The sequence below is a fragment of the Acinonyx jubatus genome, chromosome B1 (assembly GCF_027475565.1).
Source record: "Acinonyx jubatus isolate Ajub_Pintada_27869175 chromosome B1, VMU_Ajub_asm_v1.0, whole genome shotgun sequence".
Taxonomy (NCBI): Eukaryota; Metazoa; Chordata; class Mammalia; order Carnivora; family Felidae; genus Acinonyx; species Acinonyx jubatus.
In genome coordinates, this window is record NC_069382.1 from 38,559,148 (window position 1) to 38,583,594 (window position 24,447).

Genomic DNA, 24,447 nt, shown 5'->3' on the forward strand with positions numbered 1-24,447 from the left:
AGAATTAGAAAACCAGAAAAAGCTCAGTCTCACTTTACCCACAGGTGGGGCACTCGGGAGGGTAGAGGCAGCCCATGGGAGCATGGGGCGTCTGCCACAGACAGATCTATCGTCTTTCCTCTCAGCACTCCTCTCCTGGGATTCAAAGTGTCCAGTTGGCTGTTCTAGGAGGCGTGCCCAGCCAGAGCCAGAGCCAATGCCTGCCTCCCACTACACACAGAACGGGAGTCCCCAAAATGGAAATGACAGCGAAAACCAAAACAAACGTGTTCTCTGGAATGTCCTAAATGTGGAAATACTGGCCACATAAAAGTCAAGCACCTCCACAGATGAGTTTCTCACCACCTCTCCCTCACCATCAGGCAGGACAAAAGGAGGAATCTGGCCAGAGCAAGTGCACTGGGGAAAGCAGCAACCCCAGAGAGACTCAGCATCAAACTAGCAGCCTCCCTGGGGGAATAATAGGACTGCAGCCATCGTGGCTGCAGGATTAGAGACAGGGCCCATGGCCGCTGCCCTCTCCATCTTCTCCGACTCCATGTCCAAGTTGGTCACACGTGTCTACCTCTCACAGGTGGCACAGAAATTTCTGTTGGAGACAAAATCAAATACAACACAGAAGCACACACCCTAAGAAATGCAAATACCAAAGATACGTTTTTTCAAATGCCATCTCTATTATTTAAATAGTGTTTATTACTGCAGTTTGGATATATTCGTGGTATCCGGTCCTCTGTTTTCATTAAGAACTACAAAAATTTGCACAGTGCGGTATTTGTGACTTTTGCTCTACCAGAATGAAGTAGACATCACCGAGACCTCAAAACCACCGATGAGTTTTTCTGCAGTTGGCATCCTAAACAACAAATTCCTCAGCAAAACATTTACGCATCCATTAAAACCCACACGTTTCCTCTACTGAGCAGAAAAACTTAGCAGATAAACATACTCGTGTCTCATCCTCTGTCCTCATTAGAAATTTTAATTTACACTCTCGCCACTGTTATTCAACATAGGATTGGAAGTCTTAGCCTCTGCAATCAGACAACACAAAGAAATAAAAGGCATCCAAGTCAGCCAGGAGGAGGTCAAACTTTCACTCTTCACAGATGACGTGATACTCTATATGGAAAACCCTAAAGATTCCACCAAAAAACTGCCAGAACTGATTCATGAATTCAGCAAAGTTTCAGGATATAAAATCAATGCACAACAATCGGTTGCATTCCTATACACCAACAATGAAGCAACAGAAAGAGAAATCAAGGAATCGATCCCATTTACAGTTGCACAAAAAACCATAAAATACCTAGGAATAAATCTAACAAAGAGGTGAAAAATCTATATACTGAAAACTATAGAAAGCTTATGAAAGAAATTGAAGAAGCCACAAAAAAATGGAAAAAGATTCCATTTTTCCTGGATAGGAAGAACAAATATTGTTAAAATGTCGATACTATCCAAAGCAATCTACATATCCAATGCAATCCCTATCAAAGTAACACCAGCATTCTTCAAGAGCAGAACAAATCATTCTAAAATTTGTATGGAACCAGAAAAGACCCCTAATCTTTGACAAAGCAGGAAAGAATATCCAATGGATATTCTCTTCAGCAAGTGGTGCTGGGAAAACTGGACAGCGACATGCAGAAGAATGAACCTGGACCACTTTCTTACACCATACACAAAAATAAACTCAAAAGGGATGAAAGACCTCAATGTAAGACAGGAAGCCATCAAAATCCTCAAGGAGAAAGCAAGCAAAAACCTCTCTGATCTTGCCAGCAGCAACTTCTTACTCAACACGTCTCTCTCTGGAGGCAAGGGAAACAAAAGCAAAAATGAACTACTGGGACCTCATCAAAATAAAAAGCTTGTGCACAGTGAAGGAAACAATCAGCAGAACTAAAAGGCAACTGACAGAATGGGAGAAGATATTTGCAAATGACATATCAGATAAAGGGTTAGTATCCAATATCTATAAAGACCTTATCAAACTCAACACCCAAAAAACAAAGAATACATTGAAGAAATGGGCAAAAGACATGAATAGACACTTCTCCAAAAAAGACATCCAGATGGCCAACCAACACATGAAAAAATGCTCAACATCACTCATCATCAGGGAAATACAAATCAAAACCACAATGAGATACCACCTGACACCTGTCAGAATGGCTAACATTAACAACTCAGGCAACAACAGATGTTGGCGAGGATGCAGAGAAAGAGGATCTCTTTTGCATTGTTGGTGGGAATGCAAGCTGGTGCAGCCACTCTGGAAAACAGTATGGAGGTTCCTCAAAAAACTAAAAATAGAACTACCCTACAACCCAGCAATTGCACTACTAGGCAGTTATCCAATGGATACAGGTATGCTGTTTTGAAGGGACACATGCACCCCCATGTTCATAGCAGCATTGTCAACAATAGCCAAAGTATGGAAAGAGCCCAAATGTCCATCTATGGATGAATGGATAAAGAAGATGTGGTATATATATACAATGGAGTATTACTCAGCAATCAAAAAGAATGAAATCTTGCCATTTGCAACTACGTGGATGCAACTGGAGGGTATTATGCTAAGTGAAATTAGTCAGAGAAAGACAAAAATCATATAACTTCACTCATATGAGGACTTTAAGAGACAAAAACAGATGAACATAAGGGAAAGGAAACAAAACTAATATAAAAACAGGAAGGGGACAAAACAGAAGAGACTCATAAATATGAAGAACAAACTGAGGGTTACTGGAGGGATTGTGGGAGGAGAGAGGGGCTAAATGGGTAAGGGGCATTAAGGAATCTACTCCTAAAATCATTGTTCCACTATATGCTAATTTGGATGTAAATTTTAAAAAATAAAAAATAAAATTAATTTTAAAAAAGAAAGAAATTTTAGTTTAGAAAAGAGTGTAGTTGCTCTGGAAGGGATGCCTTACTAAAAAAATGTTCTATATGTGCATGTCACAACAATAAGCAAATGTACAGTGCTCTAGAGATGTGCAAATTATTAAAAAATGAAATTAAAGCTGAAATTCTTTTCATATAGCTGTTAATTAGCACAAATTATAAATTCAATTGTACTATTCTCTCCATGTTGTATGCCTTGGATCATTACCACACTAATATGAATAATTCCAAAAATGTCCTCAACCATTTCTCATGTGTCAGAGAAAATGTAGCTTCTGAAGACATGTGATTCCAGAGGCAAAATGCCACTTTCCCATTATTTACAGTAGTCAGTGGTTTTTACTACTTAGAAAGAAAAAGCCTACAGACAGTACTGTTATTACTGTGTCTATTACAACTGTAGATCATGAAGCAAAAAATCGTTGCAATTTTTCAATCACTGACACTTCCCAGCCAACTTCTTACATAAGCCAAAAAAATGGAAAAGTGACTGAAGCAAATACTATATGACCCGTAGAGAAAAAAATCAGGTTTCTAATAAAATATAAACACTCATACTGGCCTACAGGACTACAAATAGTCGGTTTCTTATATCTGTATAGTGCTCTAAAGTTATTTTTACAGTTTAAAAAAGTGCTTTTACAAACGTGGTCAATCACGAGACCTTACTCACAACATCCCTCCGAAGTGGGTTCATACACCATATAACCAGGTGACATGCTGAGAGAAAACAACTCTGTGACTAGGTCCAATCTTGACCCAGGGGTCATCAGTGGGGGGGGGGGGTGCTTAAATGGGTGATTTGGGAAAATAGGTAGAGTCTGTTAGTGAGGTCTTTTAGGTTGGGGTGAGGAGAAGATATAGTTATGAGTTCTAGTGGAAGTCACTGGGATGGCCACAACACCCATCAGTGTGGGAGACTGACTTGTATTTAAATCTCCATGGTCGGGGCACCTGGGTAGCTCAGTCGGTTAAGCAACCAACTCTTGATTTAGGCTCAGGTGGTAATCTCGAGATCCTGAGATTGAGTCCCCAGTCAGGCTCTGCACTGGGCATGGAGCCTGTTTGAGATTCTCTCTCTCCCTCTCTCTGTCTGCCCACTCCCACTTACACGTGTGTGTGATCGCTCTCTCTCTCTAACTAAACAGAAAAAAAAAGATTCCTTTTCCTTCTGCCCCTCCCCCACTCACACATTCTCACTCTCTCTCCAAAAAAAAAAAAAGTCTGCATGACCTATTGTGAAACAAAATGTCAGGCAAAGGCCACACCCTAAAGGGGAAGGAAAGAGGTCACCCCAGGTGGTGAATAATCCCATAAACAATGTTTTTCTACAAGTGAAATTCCTTTGTTCTATAGCAAATGTTTATTAAGTGTCTATTGTATATGGCACTGTGCCAGGATCTCTGCACTTAAGAAAATCTGGACGGGAAATTAAGTCACATAGGTACATGGGAACAATACCACCTATACTCTTTATTGGGTCCTTCCCTTCCCTTCACCCTACAAATTTTTCCATCCTTGATAAAAGAAAAAATAGAAAAGAAGAAAAGTTCTGTTGCCCCCTATCACCCTCATGTTATTGCTCATCCCCAATTGTTCCAGTGGTACTGCATTCCGACTTGCATCCCCGCTACTCCAACAAAACTTGGGTCCACCACAGTGCAGACCTGATGAGCACTGTTGAGTGCATACATGATGGGCCAAGATGGATTCCAATCAGGCCACGTAATTATGAGAACAGTGCATCCTCACCCTAGCAACAACTGATCAAGATCTTTCATTGAGAAGTCACAGTTTAATGTCTATCAGGGTGTGACAGCTTTAATATATGTTGTCAAACTCTTTGGCACTCCACCCATCCAACAGGCAGTGCCTAGGATCCCCTCCCCTTCAACCTGGGCTGACCAGTAGAGCAGAGCAGAAGTAATACCATGAAACTTCCAAAGCTGTCAGAAGACTACACCACTCCTTTCTACCTGGCTCTCTCAGGATGATCATTTTTAGAACCCAGCCTGGGTGTTTCTACCATGGTTACAGGAAGAGGAACCAAGGCCCCAGGCCCTCTGCCCCAGCTAAGCAGGATCCCAGTCTACAGCTAGCACCAACTTGCCAGCCAGGTTAATGGCTGTCTTGGAAGAGGATTCTGTAGCCCCTCCCCACCTCACCCCCACATTCCCCAACTGCCCGCTGCCTTTGGACTGCCCCAGCTGATGTGCACAATGTGCAAGCTTTCCACGCCAAGCTCTGCCCAAAGTGCCTATTTGTGGACTCAATAAATGACTGTGGTTGTTTTCAGCCACTGTGTTTTGTGGAAGGGTTTGCTATGCAGCAATAAATAACTGATATGCAGGATTACAGAAGACTCTGGCTTCGCCTTAAAAATTCTACAAGAAAGATTAATACATAATTCTATGTATTAAACCCATTATACAAAACACAATACTATATTTTAGAGATAACTAGAAAACTGCAGGTGCAAATTTACCAGAATCTGAATAAAACTGTGTTTCAAAATAAAGGTGGCAAGTAGCTATTGTCTAATAGATGGCTTAATATTGATTGGGCAATTAATACATGAATACTTTTGGAATCGATTTCTAAAAAAATCTACATCTCTTACAGAAAATGTAATTTTACATCCCTTCTTTCCAGAAGGCAGCATTAACTGCATTTAGAGCTAAGTAAAGCTGTTTTTAAGTCTTTATTATCCGTATTAGTTATCCACATTCCTATAAATTCATCAATTCTTCCAATCTAGTCCAGGTCCCAGGACATAGATTTCCCTACTGTGGGTCTTAACTCACTATTTCCGCAAAGGAAACATGACAGAAGCTACTGCAAGTATGATATATGAAACTATTAAATAGTAAACAGCTCACATTTCTCCTAACTTGGAATTTGGCTACAGTTTACCAAAATGAAAAAACAGAAACCATACATAAAACAGCTTTTTCCTTCTAAGCAAAGCCCACTTGTAATAAACTGCATGAGATATTCAAATTTGTTTGATCATAATAGAGCTGTTTAAAAATACATGGCTGGAATTCACATTTGCAGTTTGCAGACGGAACAATAAAGATACTCTGAATTAATAATTAATATGTTATTCAAATCCAGTAGGAAAGGAAGTGGTGTGTTATGCTCACTATCTCACCCTTTTTATCCTTCAAGCCCTAGGCCTTCCCATGGCCTGCTTTGTTCAGTGGTGACTTGAGAAGTTAGGTAGAGTTTGCTGGTGAAATGTATGAGCTAACCACTCTGTGAAAGTCATGGGATGACCGCCATATTCATCAGTGCAGGAGACTGGGTTTATTAAAAAGATCCTTGGTTTACTATGAAACAAAATGGCGGACAACAGGCCACACACACCGTTGAGGTGAGGGAAAGACATTTGAGCATGGTGGCAAATGCCCCACACTGTAGGCGGTGAGTCCAGGTGTCCCCCCAGGCACCTGGGAAGTCCCAGGCAGAGGACAGCTGGGCATGCACAGGATCCCACCTGAATGCCACAGCGTGGGGCCTCCAGGTCTCACTGCCTCGGACAAGCCACCAGCCTCAGGTAGCAGGGGCATTTTGTACCAAAAGGTAAAAGTCCACTAACCAACCCGAACCAGGTCACATTTTTTTTTAAATGTAACCTGCCAATTCACTTTCACCACAGAATAAAATTTAAGAAAGAAATCCATAGGGGTTATAAGACCAAATTACAAATTTCACTGAGGGTGGCAGCCATCCAGGCTTGCTGCATCAAAGCCCTAATGATGGGCCAGGCCTGCGTCATTAGGCTTAGTGGGGACACCAACAGCTGACCCAAACAATGACCTCCCTATACTGCTTCCCAGCCATGTAGCCTTGAACTCGGCTGCAGGACAGAGAGTACAAGACCTGCCCATATCTTTGTGAAGAGCCATGGCACTGATGCAGTGGTTCTCTAAGTGTATCCTGGGGTGAACAGCATCAGCACCGTCTGGAAACTAGTGAGAAATGCACATCCTCAGGGACCACACTAGACCTGCTGTACCAGAAGCAGATGGCAAGTCATCAAGAGGGGAAGCTACCTGCATTTTAACAAGTCCTGTTGGTGATTCTGAGTCACACTGAAGTCTGAGCACCACCAACCAACTGTTCGTAAAGCACTTTGCACAGCACCTGGTGTATATTCTTAGTTCAATAAATGATAATGAACCATTGCTACAAATAGCTGAACCCATCCCTTCTCTGCGATGCAGATAACACTGTCCTACCTCCAGCAAGTTTGATGTCTGTGATGGAGACACTGGAGATGCTGATAATGATGAAGAGAATGATTAAATGGCAATTGTCTACACAGAGTGACTGGAAGGGGGACAGAGACCAGAAGATGCCAAAAATCATGGCTGAGAATTTATATGGCTATCTCAGAAAAGTGTTGCCTCTGAGGCCATCTGGGACACAAAGGCCTGAGAGGACCTTTTTACACAGAACTTTTCCTTCTTTTAGTACTCATGGACATGATTCTTTATCACTCATCCAGACACCTTCAGCCACTTAAAAAAGATAGGTTTTAGGGATCCCTGGTCAAAAGCCAGCTGCTGAGCCCCCACGTGGCCTTAGGAATCCAACAAAGAGAAAGCCTGCTTCCTGAAAAGGCCCCACCTCTCCCAAATCTGGCTGAGCTTGCATTGGGCCAGAGAGGACAGACACACAGTTGCCTCACACAAGACTCTCAGGCACAAGCCTGGGAAGATCAGATGGGTCTGACACACTGGGCTCTCTGACTCTTTGTGGAAGGCTTGTTCTGCTGCTCCAATGGAAGCTTTCAGGTCTCTTGTCAGCTCAAAACTTGCCAATAGTGACTCTCCCTCCAACGCTGCCCTAGGCTCTCATCCACACGAGGTCATTTGTCTATTTGTAATTTGATCCACTCCCTGCCCTTCCCCTGCAAACTATCTTTTCCATGTTCACTTGCCGACTGGCTCCAGAGAAGACTGGAGGATGGGAGAGAGGAAGAAGCCAGAGTGCTTCTTCCCTTTCCTCTCTCTGCTCTGGATGGTATCTCCAGCAGCAGCTTTGTCTTCTCCATGGTTCTAGCTCCCACCAGACAGGCCTTCCCTCTATGGTCGCTGCTTCTGGGAGCCTCCATATAGATTTGGCTCTTGGCCTCTGATAACAATAACTCCCCTCTCTTTGTTCTACCAGCCTCAGGGGTGGTAGTGATTTCCTGCTACTGCTAATCTCCGTGTGACCTCATCATCCCCTACTTGGCTTTCCGGTCTTCCAAAGACTTTTATAACTAAGTCATGGCATTCAAAGGCTTCTGTTTGACTGAGTGGGTCATGACTAATGCAGCCTCCTGTCACAGCTTCAGGCTTGATCACACCTTACCTGATTTCTGCCCAACTGACTCCACTCCCTACCCAAGACTTTCTTTGGGACCACCTTTTTCCATGGGAAGTCCCCATTCATTCGCATATAGGTCTTTAGTTCTTACCTGTGTGTAATCAACCAGTTTTGATACCAGTCCACCCAACTGCCTGGGCACTAGCCCCAGTCCCAATCACCCAGACTTCACACCCATCTAACCCCAGCTCTCGCAGGGGCAACCAGTCTGTACTGACATTTGCCACCTGTTCTTCCTTACACTCAGTAACAAAGTTAACACACACACTGAGGTTCTCAATAAATATACATTTTAACCTTTTCCAGGAGCAATCGTATACCATTAAGGGAGTAGGTTAATCAGGTGAAAGGAAACTTGTGACTTGAAATAACTATCTAAGTGGCCCCAAACTCGCCTGATATTTTCACAACTTTCCACTTCCTTTTGGCTGGAAAGATACAACAGATGTACAAACTAGAGTCAGAACACAGTGTTCCAGAAAATGAGTATGCTTTTGGCAACTACCCATAAACACGCAGTAAGTACAGTATTAACACCTATCTTGACGCTTCTCATTTTGTAGAGAGATCTGCCCCCATTTCAGGTCTTGTGCTCCAAATGGAATCACTGAATTATCCTTAATGGCAAACCTTAGAAAGCACAACTCTCATAATTAATTTTTCAGAAAGATAAAAAGTTAAAAAAACAAAACAGAGACCACTGCACACAATGAAGATCACAGTGGCGTTGACCTGGGACTGCAGCCAGGACTGGTGAACATGACAGCTTTCTCAGGCAGACAGGCACGTACGTATACGTGTTGCATACTGCACTCCAGCCTTTGAGAATATTCAGTTAGTGTCCATGAGACTTTCTGGAAAGGGAAAGAGCATGGGTTTCCTTAAATGTTAAGGAAAACACTTGAAGTGATGACTATGTGTGCTTCTGAGCCCTTCTACAGTTACTCAGCTCTTCCCACTTGGCCCTTAGGCCAATGCAGGCAGCTGTCTGAAGGAAAAAAAAAACCCATTAATAAAACAGAAGACACAGGCACAGAATTACAGGTTATTTTCTAAAACGAGCCACTGCACAAATGTACAAGGTCTCCAAGAGTCTGTGCAGCAAAGATGACACACAGAAGAGCCACGTCTGCAAAACAGCCCCAGCGCCTCCCACCTGGTGAGTCTGGGAGACCAAGGCTGAGACCCCACCAGCTCACACACATCTCTCATCTTGCTTTGAATTTAGATGCCAAGGGCTTAGTACTTCAGCATCACTTAACACTATGAACAATGATGTCAAGTCCCGAGAAAATCTATCTATAGTTACATTGACGTGAAATCCATTACATTGTTATTATTTTTCTAAAACCACTGACTCAATTTTAAATGTCTACAGAGTTGGAAATAATTTAAATCATCATAACTTAATTTTAAAAATAAGAACTTGGACTTTGGTTATTTCTTCCCACTCAAGTTTCTGGATGATTTCATCCCTGAAAACTTACAAAAGGGGAAAAAATTCAGCTAGAAAATTGTAGCACATGGGTCTCATCTGGGCTGTCTTTGCTCTGCCACTACCTAGTCATATGACCATGAATGTCTGTCATAATCTCTCTCCTCACTCTCTTCCTTGTAAACAATGTGGTTGGATCCATACAGGCCTAAAATCCTCCTGTTAAAATAACTGTACAATTGGCTCCAGAATAAGAACCTAAGAAATCAGATTTTAATTCAAGGCAAATTTGAAGCATGATGAAATAAAAAACACTGGCATTGCAGGTTGGGGCAGAGATTGTGAAAATACAGGAAACAACAATGTGAAGACAAAGGAATACGTGTGATTTCGAAGAGCTTCCAAAAGTTAGGAAGGTTTCCTATGATGTAATGCATATGTCTTGTTTTGTTGTTGTTGTTTTTTTAATTTGGAGTCAAAAGTTTTCTCCTTCAATACCGAATATTTTGCAATATTTCTAAATGATCTAGCCCGACAGCATTTGAGGAAGAAAAAAAATCAAACATCACTGTACGTCAGCTTTCATCCTGTCACAAAGCCATTAGGACTAATGAAAAACGATGGCATTGTTAAGTTTTATTTATAGTTTCTTCTTAATAAAATGAAAAATGAACAGAGAAACACTCTGAATATAAATTTTTAAAGACTTTAAAGATCTAAGACCAGTAGCAAAAAATATATATGTAGACATAAGCCTATAAGTAGTCTTTAAAAAAAAATGTGTAGAAAGATTGTTTATGGCTCCTGCTGAGTTTTGCCTTTCTCCAAGGCATCATAAATAATTAGATGTCCTACAGTCCAGGTCACTGTCATCAGGAATTTGGGGCCCTAACTGTGTCAAAAAGATTCTGTCTCCAACTTAAATTTTACACAGTCTGCCCTAGACACCACTGAGTAGGATAACCCAGTGAAGCAAGATACTGTGCATCATATTTTTTTAAGTCACCTCCCCTCATACCAACTAACTACATATTACCCTAAATTAGGTCTAGGAATGGAAAAGAGAAAAATAACATTTGTTTAGCCCTTACTGCCCAAGGCTTCACAAGCTTTATTCCATGTAATCAGACAAGTTCACCCAGAACATTTTACTTTTTTCTTCAAAATTTTTTTAAAGTTTATTTATTTAATTTTGAGAGACAGCATGAGCAGGGGAGGGATGGTGGTGGGGGGGAGGGGACAGAGGATCCAAAGCAGACTCTGCTTTGACAGCAGTGAGTCAGATGCAGAGCTCAAACCCACTAACCATGAGATCATGGTCTGAACTGAAGTCAGACGCTTAACCCACTAAGCCACCCAGGTGCCCCAAACATTTTACATTTTTTAATCCCCCTGTCATAATATAACAATAACAGTGTTACTGTTATTTAAATAGCACTTTGAGCAGGGGTCAAACTCTTCTAGAAAAAGGCAGAAGAGTAAATATTTTAGGGTTTGTGAACCGAGGGGCACAACTGAGGATACTCTGCAGGTACTTACATAATAAGAGAACACACACATTTCCTCAAATTTGTTATTGACAAAATTCAAAAGATAGTAACAGCAATTGAAAATAACATAGATCAAACGAAGAAAAACAGGATTCTTTTGAGAAGGCTAACATTTCACTTAATTGAGGTTTAGAATTAGTGTTCCCTCTCATCAGATCGATCGCAAATATGTATCTATTAAAACCACTCTTAGCTTGTGGGCAGTGCAAAAACAGGCAGGAAGCCAGATTTGCCCCAAACTGGCCAATCCTTGTTTTCCACCTTACAAAGGTTTTCACTGATCATGCATTCAACTAATATTCAGTATATTCCCTCAGTTATTCTTCAAAAGAATTCTGATGAGTATGTACCACTAGGCAATGAGGGTATCTAAATGGGCAAGTCAGGGTCCCCACACCAGGATCTAAGCATGCTACCACCAAGGGGCTCACTGTGTACTGGAAGAGAATATACTAAATGCCACAACAGGGATGTATTTGGGTCAGGCGAGGGCCGGCTAGCACAAGGAGGGAGTGGCCGCCTCTGCCTAACATAGCCAGGGCTGCTCCAGGGGTTAAGAGCCCAAAGTCTAAAATGAGACTGCCTGCCTTCAGGTCCCAGCCTCCCATTTGCTAGCTGTGTGACTTGCACAGGACATTTAACCTCTCTCTGCCTCTGTTTCCCAACTGTAAAATGAAGATGAACATAATGGTGCCTACCCTACAGGTACCACAAGAGGGTTGTTGTGAGGACCCCACGAGTGCATGTAGACCATTTAGAGCAATGACTGGCACACAGGAAGCACATGCAAATGTTAGCTGCTCTCATTATGACAGAGAGGACTATAATGGAGCTGAATCTTAAATGATGAGTAGGAATTTCCCAGGAAGACAAGGTAGAGAGAGCCTTCCAAGCAGAAGGCAGTGTGTGCAAATGAATACAAATATGAGAAGCAATCCCGAGTGGTTTGCTGTAGCTCAGAAGTGCAGGGGGTTGAGGCAGGAGATGAATATGGCAAGAACAGATCACAGAGGGCTCATGTGTGCCATTCATAGGAATTGGTCCTTAATCCCACACCAAGGGGATGTGCAAGTTTTAAGCAGCTCAGAGCATCAGCATTGTAGGATCTAACAGCAGGGTGGAGGATGGCCAGGAAGAGGCAAGGATGGGGACAGAGAGGGGCGCCTGGGTGGCTCAGTCGGTTGAGCAACCGACTTTGGCTCAGGTCATGATCTCAAGGTCCGTGGGTTCAAGCCCCACTTCGAGCTCTGTGCTGACAGCTCCAAGCCTGGACCTGCTTGAGATTCTGTGTCTCCCTCTCTCTCTGCACTCCTCCCCCCAACTTGCACGCTATCTCTCTCTCTCAAAAATAAATGAACATTTAAAAAAATTTTTTAATTTAAAAAAAAAGGGGGGGAGCGCAGAATGGGACAAAGCAAGTAAACATGAGGCTGAAGCAACAGCAACAAGGAGAGATGATCATGGCCCCAAAAAGAAAACTGGTGGTGAAGGCATGGAGGGAACACTTGGGAGCCAAGCAGTACTTTCAGTCTTAGTGACACTCAGCTGTGGGTCCCAAGGGAGAGGAATGAGGAGGAGTCCAGAATGACACCCAGATCTCTGGTCTTGGTATAAGGTGAATGGGTGGGAGTTCAGGCAGAGGAATAGTAATGGCAGGGAGGGTGTCCAGACAGAATGGTGAACCAGATCAGCCCTGGGGGAGGTCGGGCCATCTCCCTGCAAGACAGCTAGGCATCAAGTACCAGGGAAGTGCAGAAGTGGAACGGAAGGAAGAGCAAGAGTGATGGTCAGGAAAATGTGGAGACTGGGCCAAGGGCAGCAGGGGGTGAGGGGTGTGGCATCAGAGAGGGAGGGGCACCGGAGCTCCTGGGAACCCAGCACCAGCCAGCACCACAGGGTGGGCCCAGCTGTTTGGGGGACCTTGCTGGGGCTGAATAGCGCAATGGGGAATGAGCTCACTTTGGGATGTGCTGACTTTAAGGAGCTCAGGAGGGAGCTGTAACCTGGAGTCTGGAGTTCAGAAAAGTAGGTCTGGAAATACAGATTCAAGGGTCATCAGAATATATGTGAAGGGTGACACCCCACCTGGAGAGACTAGAGAGAACTCAAAAGAGAGAAATAGGATATTGAGAGAGAACTATCTAAATTTTTTTAAGTTTATTTATATATTTTGACAGAGAGAAGGTATAAGCAGGGGAGAGAAATAGGATATTGAGAGAGAACTATCTAAATTTTTTTAAGTTTATTTATATATTTTGACAGAGAGAAGGTATAAGCAGGGGAGAGGCAGGGAGAGAGAGGAGAGAGAGAGAATCCCAAGCAGGCTCTGCACTGACAGCACAGAGCCCGATGCAGGGCTCAGACTCACAAGATCTCACAAGATCATGACCTGAACCGAGACCAAGAGTCAGACGCATAACAGACTGAGCCACCCAGGTGCCCTGAGAAAGAACTATCTAAAGGGAAAGGAAAATCAAAGGGAAGTGGTGTCCCAGGAACCAAAAAGGAAGGTCAAGAATAAAGTAGTCAAGTATGGATGTCAGATCTGGCAAAAAAAAAAAAAAATTCGAGGAAGATGGAGGCCAGCACATCTCTGACCTGACAATCAGATTCACAGTGAGAAGGGTCAGAGCAGCTTGCAGGAAAGCTTGAACTTCAACAGGTGAATAGTGACTGGGAAGTTATAAGGTGGTAGCAAAATTTAGGCTCTTAAAATCCCACTTGTGACTGACTATATCCCAAGGAAATGAGAACACTATCTCAAAGAGATACCTGCCCCTCCACGTTCACTGAAGCATTACTTACAGTAGCCAAGGCACAGAAAGTGACCATCGACAGATGAACGATAGAGAAGGCATGGTACATAAATACAATGGAATATATCATTCAGCCATTAAAAAAGAAGGAAATCCTGCCATTTGTGACAACACGGATGGACCTTGAGGGCCCTCTGCTAAAATGAGATAAGCCAGACAGAGAAAGACAAATACCTTACATTCTCACATGTGGAATCTAAAAGAGGTGAACTCACAGCGACAGAGAGTAGAATGGTGTTTCCTAGGCTAGAGGGTACGTGCAACAGGGAGACATTGCTCAAAGAGGACAAATTCCCAGCCACACAGTGAATAAATTCCGGGGATCTAATGTGCAGCATACTGTATTATGGGGGCACCTGGGTGGCTCAGTTGGTTAAGCATCCACCTTTGGCTCAGGTCATGATCTCACAGTTCGTGAGTTCAAGCCCCATTGGGCTCTCTGTTGTCAGCGCAGCGCCCGCCTCAGATCCTCTGTCTCCCTCACTCTCAGCCCCTCTACCATGCACATTCTCTCTCTCTCTCTCTCTCTCTCTCTCTCTCTCTCTCTCTCTCTCTCCCTCTCTCAAAACTAAATAAACATTAAAAACAGTGCTGTATTATATACTTGAAAGTTGTTATGAAAGTAGATCTTAAATGTTATGACCACACATGTAAAAAGTATCTCAGGGGATGGAGGTGTTAGCCAACCTTATCGTGGTAATCATTTTGCAGTAGATATGTGTGTCAAATTACCACATTGTACGCCTTAAACTCACATGTGTTACATGTCGATGAAATTTCAATAAAGTTGGGGGGAAAACCCTGTAAGCTGTTGAGGGGAGGCAGGAAGAGGTAGTTGTAAAAGAACAGTCCCATGAGGTGCCCACTGTCATGCCATTTCTCACAGATAAAGAAAATAAGACCCAGATATTTGTCCTAGTTCCCTCAACTAAAAAGTGGGAAAGCTGGAATTCAATTCCACGCCTCCTGGTTCGAAGACCAATACTCTCTCTACTTTGGAAACATTGCGTTTTTGGTTAGGATGTAGGAAAAAAAACTACAGCTAGGTACAATGGGAATATTAATAAACATGTACCTTTGGTAATGCTTTTAGCTTTTCCAGGGCAATAAAAATACTGGAATGGGCACACAGCATACGGCATAATCTCAACAACATCCATACAACCCTTCCATAGAGACATCTACATTGTACAGAAAATGAAACAGGCTCACAGGCTAAGTAACTTGCCCAAAGAGGAACAAGATGGGCAAAGGAGCAGTGATTCTGGAAGAGGTCAGTCTGGAGGCACTCTTGGTACTGATTTAAAACTTAAGTACCTCACACCTATTAGGATGGCTACTATCCAAAAAAACCAGAAAACAAACAAAAACAAACAAACGAAAACCAGGAAACAATACATGTTGGCGAGGATATGGAGAAACTGGAATTTTTGTGCATTTCTTCTGGGAATGTAAAATGATGCAGCTGCTGTGGAAAATGGCATGGCTGTTCCTCAAAAAACTGTTTAAAAATTATCATACGCAGAGTGCCTGGCTGGCTCAGTCAGTAGAGCATGTGACTCTCAACCTCAGGGTTGTGGGTTCAAGCCCCACGTTGGGTGTGGAGTCTATTTAAAAATAATAATGATAATGATAATAATAATAATAATAATAATAATAATAGTTTTTAAATGATCCAGTAATTCCACTTTTAGATATATACCCAAAAGAATTGAAAGCACAGTCTCAAAGAAATATTTGTATGCTCACATTCACAGTAGCATTAGTTGGGGTTTTTTTAAGTTTACTTTTATTTATTTTGAGAGAGAGATAGAGAGAGCAAGCGGGGGAGGGGCAGAGAGAGAGGGAGACAGAATCCCAAGCCGGCTCGGCCCTGTCAGTGCAGAGCCCAACGGAGGGCTCGAACCCACGTGGGAACCGTGAGATCATGACCTGAGCCCAAGTCAAGAGTCAGACACTTAACCGACTGAGCCACCCAGCCACCCCATAGTAGCATTATTTGTAATAGCCAAAAGTTGGAAGCAACCCAACTGTCTATCAACAATGAGTAGATAAACAAAATGTGGTATATACATTGGAATGAAGTATTAATCTTTAAAAAAAAGGAACTTCTTGGGCACCTCACCACCTCACCTCAGGGAGTATCTATTATGTGATACACAGAATGTATCTTTAGGTATAAACTAAGACACCCCCCCCAACCCCGACACCTATACCGACAATTGAGTTTAAAACATTTTATGTTCCCATATCTTTCTGTAATCGTCTTTTCTTTCTTGAACAAATTTGCTAATGGCAAAAGCTGAATACACGCTAAAAATGTCAATGATTATACTACCAGGAGCTGTCAATCTGGGAGAAGGCAATCCAATTGCTAATTTAGAAATAGGCAAAATTCATTGAAGGCCTTGAGGTAGCTTTCCTGCAGTGGCTCCCACTGTGGCAAAGACTGCTAGTGCCCATACAGTACCCATCCTTCTCTTTTTTTCCTTTGAAACAAAACACCTGTATTCTTGAGGGGGGCAAAATGCCCAGAGAAAATTACCTTTTCCACATCCCTGGAAGACAGAGATGGCCAGTAAGGTATCAATGGAAGTCCTTAGGCTGGGTTTCTAGAAAAGAATTGTAAAGAGAGCTTATTCAACTGGCAGTTACCCTTTTGGTCTTCTACCCTTCATTCTTTTTTCCTTCAGTCTGACAGACTTCATGGCTGGAGCTGCAGCAGCCTTCTTGAGCCAATGAAGAAATGAGACCAAGAGAATCTCAGTTACCCTGACATCCTTAAGTCACCAAGGCAGTGAGAGCAACTCTACCTCCAGTCTTCTTATTAAGAAAATAAGCCCTTTAGAGTTTAAAATCATGCAGTGGTGGCAGAGGGGTCTGTACTCTCAGCCAAATGCTTCTTAAACAGGTAAACTTAGGACACTGAAAAGATCCTATCTCTGAAGTAATGAATGATGTTAGAAATGAATCTCTGTGTTAGAAAAGAATGGTGCTATTGGGCTCTCTGCTGTCAACACTGCTGAGCGGGCTTCAGTTCCTCTGTCTCCCTCTCTCTCTGCCCCTCCCCAGTGCACATGTGCTCTTGCTCTCTCAATAATGAATGATTCGGATAAGGATGATGATGATGATGATGACAATGACATTAACCCTTATGAAGTGCATCCTAGGTGGCAAGCACTGAGGCACAGAAAGGTTAGGTAATTTACCTAAGGTCTCATGGCTATAAATGCTGAGGCTGGGCTTTAAATCCAGGCAGTCTGGAGGCACCTGGGTGGCTCAGTCAGTTAAGCATCTGACTTCAGCTCAAGTCATGATCTCATGGTTCGTGAGTTTGAGCCCCACATCTGGTTCTATGCTGACAGCTCAGAGCCTAGAGCCTGGAAACTGCTTCGGATTCTGTGTCTCCCTCTCTCGGCCCCTGCCCCACTCACACCCTGTCTCTCTTTGTCTCTAAAAAATAAATTTAAAAAGAACATTAAAAAAAATCATTGTTAAATCCAGGCAGTCTGGTTCCAGAGTACATGTGTTTAACTTCAAGACAATATCAAACATAACAAACTAATATACACACACAACCCAATCTCCACAGACACACTAATCTTAAAGCTTTGTCAATTCATTAATGAAAATTCTTATGATATGTCATCCCTAAATCGCTCTTCTATTTGAGAAATTATTTTCTGTAGGACCTGAGATTCTTATAGCTCTGGCAAAACATCTGACTGGCTTCACAGCTGTTTTACGTGTTACCATAAATACTGTTTAGACCATTACCATAGTCTCTGATAGAAAGCCTTCCTGTCCACCATCCACCATTACAAGATGAATCTCCCAAAAATGGAGATTTGATCACATCACACCCTTCACCGAAGTCTTCAGTGACCTCTGTTTCCTGAATAAAGTCCAAACGCCTTAGTCCGTATGTGCTCTTGGCAACTTTCCCACCTTCCCACCTCTCCCCTTCACACTCCAAACCCTCCCAATTGAGCCACTGGTTGTGCCCTGTATTCACCTAGGTTTTCCCATCCTGAACCTTGTTATATACTGTCTAGCCTTCCTGGATGCACATCCTCTCTCACTCCTCCCCAAGCCCCATGTGTCCCCATCATACCAAATCCTCAAGCCCCAAATCAAAGCCTCACGTGCCATATTAATGGCTCCTACCTGACAAGCACCAAGCTGTCATGGGTCTGGTCTAGGAGGAAAAGCACTGGGTTTTCTCTAGGTTTTTCACAGGTCTCCACTAAAGAGAGTAAATATAGCCCAGCCCTGCAACAGCCCCACTCTTAGACCAGAGCCAAGGACTGGGATCCCTCCCCTCCAACACACACCCTCCTCAGCCCCCTTCCTGGTGTGCTCTAACTTCCCTCCTTATCTTATCTGGTCAAAATCAACACCATGAACAGTCTTCAGGCTAAGAATAGTTCCCAAAGGGATACTTACACCCCTAAGGATATGTAGAAAGGGGTAGGAGAAGGCTGCAGAACCGCTCTGACCAGCTTGAGGGGTCCAGCCAACACGAGGCTGCTGCCCTTCTAATCCACTGACCAAAATCATCCTAGTCAGGGAAACTCAGAAGGGAACTTGCTCAAGGTTGTTACATCACAAGAAGGGGCTTACTTCTCCTAAGAGACTCAAGTAACTGGAGGACTGGTTTCTATCGGCCAGGCCACGTAGTATCTCACATGGGAAAACAAAGTTTAGTCAAATACAAGGAGTCATCTTCTGGCTTGCAAGTCTCACTGGTTGATACAAAGTTACCAGATTCATTCACTTAAAAACATATTCTAAACAAAGTCCTGCACAATATCCAAACCTTGAGCTACGCAGTATGGCTAATTTTAGTTTTCCTCCAGGTAAGCTACACCTATCAGTGTTCTCTGAGCAACTGCCCATTCCCGGGGAGACACTGGCTCTTCTTCGCTCACCTGACACCTAGCTCTCAGAGGCCTCGCGTGCAGCGTGTGGTGATCTGGCTGCTCCATCCTCCCAACAAGCAGCCATCCGCTCTTCCAGCCTCCAGGAAGACTAACACTCTACCCTGCACATGCCAGATGTTTTAAAAGGTTTGAAGGAATGAAAGAATAAGAGTCCCCCAAATCAGCCACACTTACTGGTTAATTAGGCAAATCACTTGGCCATCCCCACACTCTTCTCCGGCTCCCTTCCTCTGCCACTGCCTCCCCCACCCCTGCCTGGAAAAACAAGGCAATCAATGAAAGTGCTGCCAAAGAGGAGACAAGAAGAGTAACAAGGCATCTGAGTCACTCTTGGACCCCTGTTACATAGGGGGTTAGATGAGCTTTTCCAAAGCACCACTAATACTCTCTTTAAAAATCTATTTAAAAATAGATTTCTAAAGTCTCCCCACCCTGCAATCACACACGGCCCTTACAGAGGAAGCCACAACATGGAAGAGAGTGGTTCATACCCTTTCCTTTGTCAGTGAACCCACCAACCCTCCCCAATTTAACATTTAACTCATTTAAATTAAGGAAAATTCTATTTCCAGCTCAAAGAGGATTTCACAAAACAGCAGAGGGTCATTGTCCCTGCGGTGTGTGAACCCAAGCCCGGATCCACCCATATCTATGTTGTGGGGAACAGAATTTCCTCAACATCCTCAAAGGAAACATTACTTCCTAAAAGGAAAACCGCAGTGGAGACTGATGGTCACCTCCGGGAGCAGTCAGGCCACTGTCGTGCAGGCAATCAAGAATGTGAAAAATGCCAGTGCTAAAATCAGACACTGGAATACACTGAATCAGGTTTAAAGGAGTGCCTTTTCCCAGCCTGAAGTCCACAAAACATCCAGAAGAATCTCTTTTTTGTCTCTGACCACGAAGGAAGAAGAGGAATCATTTTGATGGGGAAAGGGTAAATAATGGTAATAAATGTCTGTCGCTCCTGTGCCACAGATGCCTCTAAAGGTCAGGGTCCCCCCCAGGATGTGACTCCAGGCACCGGCCTTGTGCTGTGGGCCCTCACTTCCCTTATCAGAGCAAAATCAACACAACAGACCGTCCTCAAGCTAAAAATACTTCACAAAGGGGAAACTGTAACCGTAAGGCTGTATAGAAAGGGGCAGGAGGGGGCCCAAGGGAAGCTCTGACTGGTCCAGCCAACATGAGGCTACGGCCTTTCTGACCTACCGACCAAAGTCACCCAAGTCAGAGAAATCCAGAAGGCAGCTCAAGAAAAAAAGCAGCATGAGGTGAAATAGGATTTGAGCACACCAACAGTGTGGATGGAAATACTGGTACAAAACCCAGGGAATTCCCACTTGGTTGACAAATAAATCAAGCAGTTCTGTGTCCAAAGGCACAGTACAATTAAGCATTAACCAATTACAACATTTAACTCCCCATTAATAGCCCTGGGAACTGAGGGGCTCAATAACACCTCAGTCACCAACCCGTTTACCAATTATTTCATTTAAAGCTGTGCGATTTAAGATAAGGACATTCGAGTGGGATAGGTCAGCCTCAGGAAGAATGGTAATGCGTCTACCAGCACTGCCTAGAAGTAACACAGTATCAGAGATGGAGACCGTTTTTATTTAAAGAGTCATTGGGGTGAAGGAAGCCCTTCAGTCTGGTACTGAGGTCAAAGTAGCTGATCACATTACCTTGTTTTGTTTACGTTTTAATGTCAGAATAATGCAATAATTCCTACCTGCAAAGGAATACCTGTAGCACATACATCTAAGTTGTGAAGCATACTGGTAAATTCAGCACCCATCATCACGAGGGTGCAAGTGCATCTATCACAAGGGAGTCCTGGCAAGGGGACATATTTTCATCGCTATTAGTCAGCATCTTTGAATCTGACCCACTGATTAATGACCACTCCAGATTTTAGGATCTTTTCCTAAAACTTGTGGTCTCCCATGATTAAGGCATTCCCAGGAATACACTGAGGAGGACGGGTTTCCTTTACAAGCCAATCAAGTGAAATAGAGCCAAGCCACTCCAGTTCTTCACCTACAAAACATGCTACCCAGTGTTCATGGTAAGTTAGGAAAGTCACATCCACAAGGCGTGCACAAACCCATTGTAGTAAAGGTACTCAACTACATTTGAGCCAAAGACTCAGCACTGCACCCAAAAAGAGGGTGCCATATGAAAGGCAAGAGGTGAGAAAGACTTCCTCCTCCTTACCTCTCCATCCTTTCTCCAATTGTACTCACTATCCTATTCATTCCCTATGAGTTTTTAAACCAAAAAAAGCACAGAAGTTCAGGGGGAGAGGGCACAGCCATCAACATTACATGGAGGGGTGGCAAGTGCCCCCTAACCCTGGAGAGGTCTAATGTCCACACATTCTTCTCATGGTGTCCCAATATATGACACCCAACATTTATATCCCAGTTCTGTCTCTTATACGTGTGTGGACTTAGACATGGTGTTTTACTGCTCTATGCCTGTTTCATCATTTGTGCTTAATCATGTCCATCCCACAGAAAGGGATGACATCAGATAAAGTATGTGAAGTCCCAGTAAGCTGATTATTATTGTATACATGTTTGTGTCTGTGTTGTTGTTGTTGTTGTTGTTGTTGTTGTTGTTGTTGTTAGGAGATATTGAGGGCAAGATCAGAAAACAGGGCAAAAGCTAGATTAAAGGATACGTTGCCCTACATTCTGATTAAATGCTTATAACAAGACAGGAACATCTTTTCAGAAAAGAAATTAACCCTTCTTTAGATATTAGAAAGAGAACTTAAAGTTATGCCCAGTAGTCCATTGATGCCTATTGATATTAGAATTCATTCTCATTTATGCAAATTGGTGCAGCCACTCTGGAAAACAGTGTGGAGGTTCCTCGGAAAATTAAAAATAGACCTACCCTATGACCTAGCAATAGCACTGCTAGGAATTTACCCAAGGGATACAGGAGTACTGATGCATAGGGGCACTTGTACCCCAATGTTTATAGCAGCACTCTCAACAATAGCCAAATTATGGAAAGAGCCTAAATGTCCATCAACTGATGAATGCATAAAGAAATTGTGGTTTATATACACAATGGAGTACTACGTGGCAATGAGAAAGAATGAAATATGGCCCTTTGTAGCAACATGGATGGAACTGGAGAGTGTGATGCTAAGTGAAATAAGCCATACAGAGAAAGACAAATACCATATGGTTTCACTCTTATGTGGATCCTGAGAAACTTAACAGAAACCCATGGGGGAGGGGAAGGGAAAAAAAAAGAGGTTAGAGTGGGAGAGAGCCAAAGCATAAGAGACTCTTAAAAACTTAGAACAAACTGAGGGTTGATGGGGGGTGGGAGGGAGGGGAGGGTGGGTGATGGGTATTGAGGAGGGCACCTTTTGGGATGAGCACTGGGTGTTGTATGGAAACCAATTTGACAATAAATTTCATATATTAAAAAAAAAGAATTCATTCTCATTTAACAAATATTTTATACGTATGTATTATGCCAGGCACCAAGCTGGGCATCAGGAATACAGTGATAAACAAGAAAGCAAGGTCCTGGCCTCAAGGGGGTTATATTCTAATTGGGGAAGGGGAGACAATAAGCAAGTGAACAAATTAACAGACAATTTCAATGTGGTGCTAAGAAGGAAAAAATAGGGTACAATGCTTCAGTCTAGCTGCTGGTGGATGGGGGAACTATTTTGGATGTGCTGGTCAAGGAAGGCTCACCTGAAGAAGTATAATTTAATGTAAGGGAATAAAGTGGTTCCAGTACAGGGAATAGCAAGTTCTCCAGGGGCCAGGAAGCCCTTGGCAAGTTCAAGGGCCTAGAAGAAGGCCAGGATGCCTGCATGCTTTAACAAAGTGCTTCTCAACTTGGCAAGCAGTGAAATCCCCAGGAGAGCCATAGGAGCCCCTGATGTTGGAGTCTGCTCCCAGACTCGAATAGGATTGCCCTGGTGCAGCCTGGGCATGGGGAGTTTGCCAGGCTCCCCAGATGTTTCTGAAGCACATTCCAAGTTGAGACCCACACAGGATAAGCTGGCAGATGAGGCTCAGTAAAGAGTCCTGGGGCACTTGGGGATTGAGGCCTTCCTCTTTTAAAGGCCACTTCCAAACCTTTGTTCCTGTCAGCAACTACACCAAACACACAGGTGAAGGCCAGGTTGGAGCACATGTCCACAGTAGGTGGAAATGACTAATTACTTTTTATTTTCACTTCACAGCCTGGAAGCAGTCAAGACTATGTGTGTATTCACTATGTGTGTATTTACTCCCTGGAGGTTTGACTTTTCCTCCTGAAGGAATACTTCCAGGAAAACGTTGCTAGTAAATCGGCTTAATCCCTATCCCTATAAATTATCTGCAACTTCTGAGTTAAAGTGTTTTTAAAAAATACCAAAAAGAAGGCATAAATTAATTGTAATTATCTCTGTCATCCCATAAAATGAATAATTAAAAATTAACACAGCATGACAATGGATGGGGAGTGAACAGGGTCTATAATCCAGATGTCGAGAAATAATGACCAGCCGAGAGACAGTCGGGCAAGGTTGCTGCTGTCATCTGGCCTATTTTACGGCACATGTCGTAAGGCGGTAAAATCACCTGTAAAAGGACGGTTCCTGTAAAAGAAGTAGATCATCATAACGACTGTGGGTTTGGTGACAAGAAGCACACCAAAGTCACCGTAGTGGTCTCCTCCTGGGAGGGAGGCGAGAGAACAAAGAACACCTTTATCAGGAATACTTTATTTCTTCCATTTCAGAAGCACTGAGGCAAACATGGCACAACGTTAAAACTCTTCATTAATTCTAGGGAGTGGTCCATGAATGCTCCTGCTATTACTGCCTGTACTTTTCTGTATGAAAAAAGAAAAGAGAGCATGTTTAAAGGGTAAAACTTCTTCATTTAACACTTCTTGTATAATGCGTGAAATTGGGCTGAAACCCTGTAATTATTTCTTCCTTACGGTTTGCCAGTTTCGGAGGCTGTGTTCCTGAATTCTTCACCAGCATCTGTGCTCCTTTTATATTAATGCTCGAGAGCTGTGAATCGCCTAGTAGACTGTCTAGTTCACACTCTCCCCTGTTATTCAATGGAATTACCCCTCAATCTCCCCTCTGACATTTCTTCTAAAAGTACCCCAGAAAGAAGGATTAATTAGATAGTCACCATATTCTCCAAGGAAGACGGACTCTGTGGTTCACCACCCCACCAGAACCCTGCTGCTACCTCAGAGATTTCGGGTCAATCTTTACATATTCTTTTTTTTTCTTAATTTACACTTTGAATATAAATATATTTTGGAGGGCAGTTTGACTTTAGGCTCTTGTACGTCTTTAAAGGAGAATTCATAGTCCTTGTGCCAAGTCAGGCCCAATAAAAAGTAAGTAATCATCAAAAGTG

General features: G+C 43.0%; 1 protein-coding gene and 1 non-coding gene across 17 annotated transcripts in view; one reads left to right on the forward strand and one right to left on the reverse strand.

Moving 5' to 3' along the window:
* CSGALNACT1 (chondroitin sulfate N-acetylgalactosaminyltransferase 1) overlaps nucleotides 1-24,447 on the reverse strand; it is a 341,281-nt gene that overhangs the window by 269,294 nt on the left and 47,540 nt on the right. For 5 of the 16 annotated variants that reach the window (XM_015075897.3, XM_053216490.1, XM_027071726.2 and 2 more), the window contains exons 1-2: nucleotides 18,540-19,504; nucleotides 16,639-16,705 (exon numbers count right to left, since the gene is read on the reverse strand). The exons of 7 other annotated variants lie outside the window; for them this stretch is intronic. The gene's annotated coding sequence lies outside the window, so the exon portion shown is untranslated. Of the gene's footprint in view, nucleotides 1-16,638; nucleotides 16,706-18,539; nucleotides 19,505-24,447 lie in introns of those variants that run through there. 4 more of the 16 variants (XM_053216484.1, XM_053216482.1, XM_053216486.1 and 1 more) reach the window with 1 other exon arrangement.
* TRNAE-CUC (transfer RNA glutamic acid (anticodon CUC)) lies at nucleotides 15,622-15,694 on the forward strand. The gene has a single exon. It is a non-coding gene; the product is annotated as a tRNA-Glu (tRNA).